The sequence below is a fragment of the Cicer arietinum genome, chromosome 7 (genome assembly GCF_000331145.2).
Source record: "Cicer arietinum cultivar CDC Frontier isolate Library 1 chromosome 7, Cicar.CDCFrontier_v2.0, whole genome shotgun sequence".
NCBI lineage: Eukaryota > Viridiplantae > Streptophyta > Magnoliopsida > Fabales > Fabaceae > Cicer > Cicer arietinum.
The window spans coordinates 45,163,408-45,169,101 of NC_021166.2; the positions used below are offsets into that span (position 1 = coordinate 45,163,408).

A 5,694-nucleotide genomic window follows, 5' to 3' on the forward strand; every position below is an offset into this window, starting at 1 on the left:
TAAAATTAGTAGATATATTTATTATTCTTTCTTTAAATATTCCTATTAATAGTGTTATTTAATTTATTTTGAAATGTAAAAAATTAATAAGTATATCTCTATGCATGAACAATTTAGTAATAGTAACATACTTTCTCTTACCATTATTATAAATAAGAAGTAATCTCAAAATTTTGGTCAATATTATTAATAAAAAAATTTAACTATTTTTTATTTATTTGATGTTAGTATTCTTAATATACAACATTTACTTTAATAAAAAAAATATTTAACATAAATAGTTGAATGTTTAACCTCTAAATAGATAATTTGTAAATTTAGATTATATTTTATATGAAATTTAGAAAGAAAAAAAGTTACACTTATTAACTAATTTTTTTACGTAAAAATAGTTATTTTTATTTATAATATTATATGACAAAAGTTTACGCGTTGATTACACAAACAGTTTTTTTAATATATAATGAAAACTCAATAACTACTTATCAAAAAAGAAAAAAAAAGTATATATTAAGTATCAAGTCGACATTTGAAATTTTATATCTAATGTCTATTTGGTAAAATATATCTAATGTCTATGTCACTCATTATAAATAATTGTCATGTGAAACATTATATTATTCTAAAAGCCACTCAAATTTAGTTTTTAAAGTAGTAAAAGGATATTTTTTTTATATTATAATTTCTTTTATTGTAGAAAATAATTTAATATAAAACTAATTTCTTTTATTGTAGTCAATCAAAATGTTTAACTTTATATATAATAAAAAATTCATAAAGTTATAAACTTTAATAAAATTTATCTTTTGATTGTTTTCATTATTATATTTGTGAGATGAGAAATGAAACATTATATACCAACATCTCTGACATGCATAAAGTATCAGACTAGGCCTAGTAATTTTCATTTCATAACATTTAGCTCGAAGAATTTCTCAAGGAGCTGTACGTTTATTTGCTCAACCACTAGTTTTTCACTTTCTTTGATATATCTCATTCTGATTTATCTTTTTGTTTATGTTTCATATAAAGTGATATAGAAAAATAGGTAAGAAGTGAAATTTTGTTACAAGCATGGAGGAAGATCATATGAGAGAGCCATTGTTGGAGAAGCAGTACTTTAAGGATTGCCCTGGTTGTAAAGTGGAACAAGCCAAAGAACTTAATCAAGGAGTATCCATTACAAATCTTTTGATTATTTGGATGGTGGTCATATCTGCTAGTAAGCATTCAACTTCTTATTTTTCATTTCTTCACAAATTTAATGTTACAATTATCTTCTTTCAGACTTTTTGTTTATATATCATATTTTCATTTCTTAATATGTGATGTGAAGGATCTAAATTTCTTAAGTTTGGACCAATCACATCAATTTTCTTACCTCATTATTGGTGTCTCTATCTTGTCTCGCGTCTATATATTTATTAGTCCATTAAATATAAGAATGATTTAACTTTCTGTCATCTGAACTTGAACGGTTGAATTTTGATAGTTGTAAGTGCAGTGAATTGCACTAAATCTAAACTTATAGAAGTAAAATTTGTTATAGAAGTAAAAGTTTGTGCCTATCATCAAAACAAAAACTACTCTCTTTTGATATATGACATGTTAACTCAACTATTTGAATTCATATGATATTTTAATCTCTCTCTTGATGTATGAAATTGTATATATTTGTCGTGCCTCTTATATGAGTAGTGTGAGAATATTGAACTTAAATGTTTTGTGTGATTTTCATTATGATGTTTTTTAAATGACAATTAGTGTTTGAATATGTATATGCACTAACTATCTTTTTTTCTTTTTTTTTTTGTCATTTTCAGCATTACCTGCATCATCTCTCTTTCCATTCCTTTATTTCATGGTAAATTTATGATTTACTATCTATTTTATGAGCCTTACTTTATACTTTCCACAAGATAATTCCTTTGATATTGTGACATTTGTTATTTCTTTGATGTTACTTTGTAAGAAAGAAATTATTATTAATGTGAAGTGTGTTAAGTACCTTGGCTAAGTGAATAAATTTTGAACATCTAAATTGATCACTTTAACAAATTACAATTTAGCCCTCTAAACAATTTTTTACTATTATTAAAAATTGTGTAAATCAATTAAGTTCTCTTCTGTTAATTGTGACTAGTAATTGCAAACTATTGGACGTTGTAACATTTAATATGAAATACTCAAAAAGTGAAATATTTGGTTATTATTCAACTTTATATTGATTGATGCACATAAGATAATCCTAAACAATACAACATTTATTTTCAGGTACGGGATTTCAATGTTGCAAAAGAAGAGGCTGATATTAGCTATTATGCTGGTTATGTTGGTAAAATATTTTTTAGTATTTCCATTCTTTGAAATATATTATTTTTGTCATAAGTTCATCATTGATGATGATGATTGAAAATGTTGTAGGATCTTCATTCATGCTTGGAAGATCTTTGACATCAGTATTCTGGGGAATGATTTCCGATCGTTATGGTCGAAAACCTGTTATAATTTTAGGGATCATCGCAGTGTAAGTGTCAAACAATTCAACAGATTCTTTCTTTAAGTTATATTATGTGATTTCTCTTATAATTATTGTTGCTTATTTGATTTTAGTGTAATATTCAACACACTATTTGGTCTTAGTACTAGTTTTTGGATGGCTGTTATAACGAGATTTCTTCTTGGAAGTTTAAACGGTGTGCTTGGACCAGTAAAGGTATTAGTAAGAGTTTTCTATTACATCTGATTACTATTGCTCATTTCATTGTGTGACACCCTAAATCCCAAAATCACATATATAATAATTTATACTAGATTTTTTTGAGTAAAATTTGCAGCGGATAAAGAAAATATGTTTCCAAAAAAATAAAAACTTTTGTAACTAATTTAGGATATCATGTTTCTCATAGTACACATGGAACAATTCAAACTTTATTACTCAATTAAAACAATTTAATCTCAATGAACTTTATTTAACTATAAATTCTTATTTTAATTCCAAAAAACATACTAGTACTAAGGTTTTCATATAAAAAGTCATTTGTAATTACATACTAAAATATAAATTACAATTCTAAATTCCCGGTATCACCTATCAGAGCGGGGTTTCTTCCAAAATTGAACTTCAAGACTCATTAACCAGTAATAACTGCGATTTCGCAAACGCATGGCCAAACCAGTCAAACACAAACAACGAAGGAGATGAGTTTTGAAATCATGTTAATAATATAATATAAGTAAGAAGAACACGTAAACAATCATAATACACTGTATCATAACACAAATATTCTTCAAGAAAAAATATCACATTATAAAGTTAAAACCACTCAAGTAAAACCAGTGCATTTCACTATAATATCAAATCATCTAAGAGAAATTATTATCACACACGATACCTATTAATCACAACAAAACAATCACAAGAAAATGCAATGCAATGCAATGCATGAGCTTATATTCTACTTCACAATGTGGTACCATTCTAACTCTGAAATACTTGGTTAGAAGGCTTGATACTATGCCACCATTTTGGTGGAAGGACAATTCAAATTGGCCATGTCATCATAGATCTCATCAACTCAACCCGAGACACATATACGCGACAGTCGAGGTAAACGTGTGTTGCATGGTAGCTCCCGACATTTGGAGTGCTACCTCCAAGTCAGTTAGGAATTCCCCACCTGAATACCTCCAAGGTCTAACAATCTTGCCTTAAGGCTCAATAGCAGACCGCCACGATCAGACTCATTCAGTTGTGCTTCCCCAGAATCACTAGACTTGTCAGACCCTACCTATATGACGACAAAATAATCTCCACTTCACAAATTCTCAATATTTATTTTCTCCCCTCGTTAGCTTAGACTACTCCATTAAGAACATCATTTTTAGGAATCATCACTATCTCATCAACCATGGGGTACTTCAATATTCTCATCACAATTTTATAACATCATTAATCATACATAATCATGAACATCATATAAAGTCATCACAATTTCATAACATCACTATCATCAATCAAACATCATCATTATCATCACATAAACATGTGTCATACAATGCATCCATCTTTTATTATCACATCACATAAATTTGTCTAATCAAACATATGCACATAATTTTATTCAACATCCAACATCACAACAATATCAAATATCAAATACCAAACAATTATTCAAAATTAAATCAATCAACATCTTATAAACATTTCTATTTTACACTTTAATCTCACAGTCCCAATATTTTCACATTAATTACATTATCTCTCAAATGGCTATTTCTGTACGTAGCGATCCCCGTATGAATTGTTGGGAAATACAGTTTTCCCGTTCATCTTTATAGAATAGTCGAAATGATGAAATAAATAAATATAACATCAACAATTTATATTACTTAATAATTAAAAATAAATATGTGCAACTATATAAAAATAAAGAAAATCAATATTAAAATTACTAATATATCAAGATAATTATTTGTAAAATAAATAATTAAAATAAAATGTATTTATAAATAATTAAATATAATTATTTGTGCGTTTAACATCAGTCAAACATACTAGAAAATATCACATTAACTGCAAGCACACATATACATGTACATATAGAGACGCCTAAAATCTTATTCTTTAAAATATTTACACTAGAATACTATTATTTATAGAAAAATATATAAAATAATAACATATAATATTTGTTATTTACATCACTTATTTAGTCAAATATATACAAAATTAACGTATCATAGAAAGCTTCCATATAACGAAAGTTAGTCACAAGATTTATCCACATATATTCTAAAATAGTTTTAAAATTAAATTAATTATCTAAAATCCTATTTCATTAAGAAAATATTTATTATAAAATTTGGGTTGCTACACATTGTATCTTCAATTAGCATATGTATTTCACAAACTTCTCTATATTTAACAGGCCTATGCTACTGAACTTTTCCGAGAAGAGCATCAAGCTATAGGACTTTCTACTGTAAGTCTCACGAATTCTTGTTTGTGTATACTATCAGTTTTTAATACTGCATTTCTATCATAATTATTGAATGTATTATACGCTTTTAGGTTAGTGCAGCTTGGGGCATAGGTTTAGTCATTGGTCCAGCATTGGGTGGATATTTGGCTCAGGTACTATTTTTATTCTTTTCCTTTTATAGTATAAAATACATCTTGCAAAAAGACTTGAATTTTGTACATGTATTTATGTAGAGGCTAATGCTTGTTTTTTCGTATTGAATTGAGAACTATAAAGTATAAATTTTTTTATACCATTTTCCATATCCAAATAAATGTCTTGTGCATGTTTTTCATATTTTGCAGCTTTGTAAATGGAAGAGTGAGATTGATGCCACGATCCACTAAGATTTAGGTGCTGTTGTTTTAATTCGTAGATAAGATTCAGGAGTTTGAATGTCATACTTTTCATTTTGACTATAAAATAAAAAATTGCAACTTGACATTTTCTTCGGTGTTTTTTGTTATGTGTATGTGTATGAATGTAACTAGTGGCATATGCATGTGCAGTTTTATCATTTGTTTCACTAATACTTTGTGAAATTTCTTGTTACAGCCGGTAGAAAAATATCCAAAAATATTTATGAAGGATTCCTTTTTTGATAAGTAAGTGAACTTTTTTCCTCTCATCTGGTGTTTCTATCAGTTTATCCATTAATGATAAGTGGATT

General features: G+C 26.9%; 1 pseudogene; it reads left to right on the forward strand.

Annotated features, from left to right (window-relative positions):
- Positions 1-850: 850 nt before the first annotated feature.
- On the forward strand, positions 851-5,634 carry LOC101501803 (protein ZINC INDUCED FACILITATOR-LIKE 1-like; annotated as a pseudogene).
- The last annotated feature ends 60 nt before the right edge of the window (positions 5,635-5,694 follow it).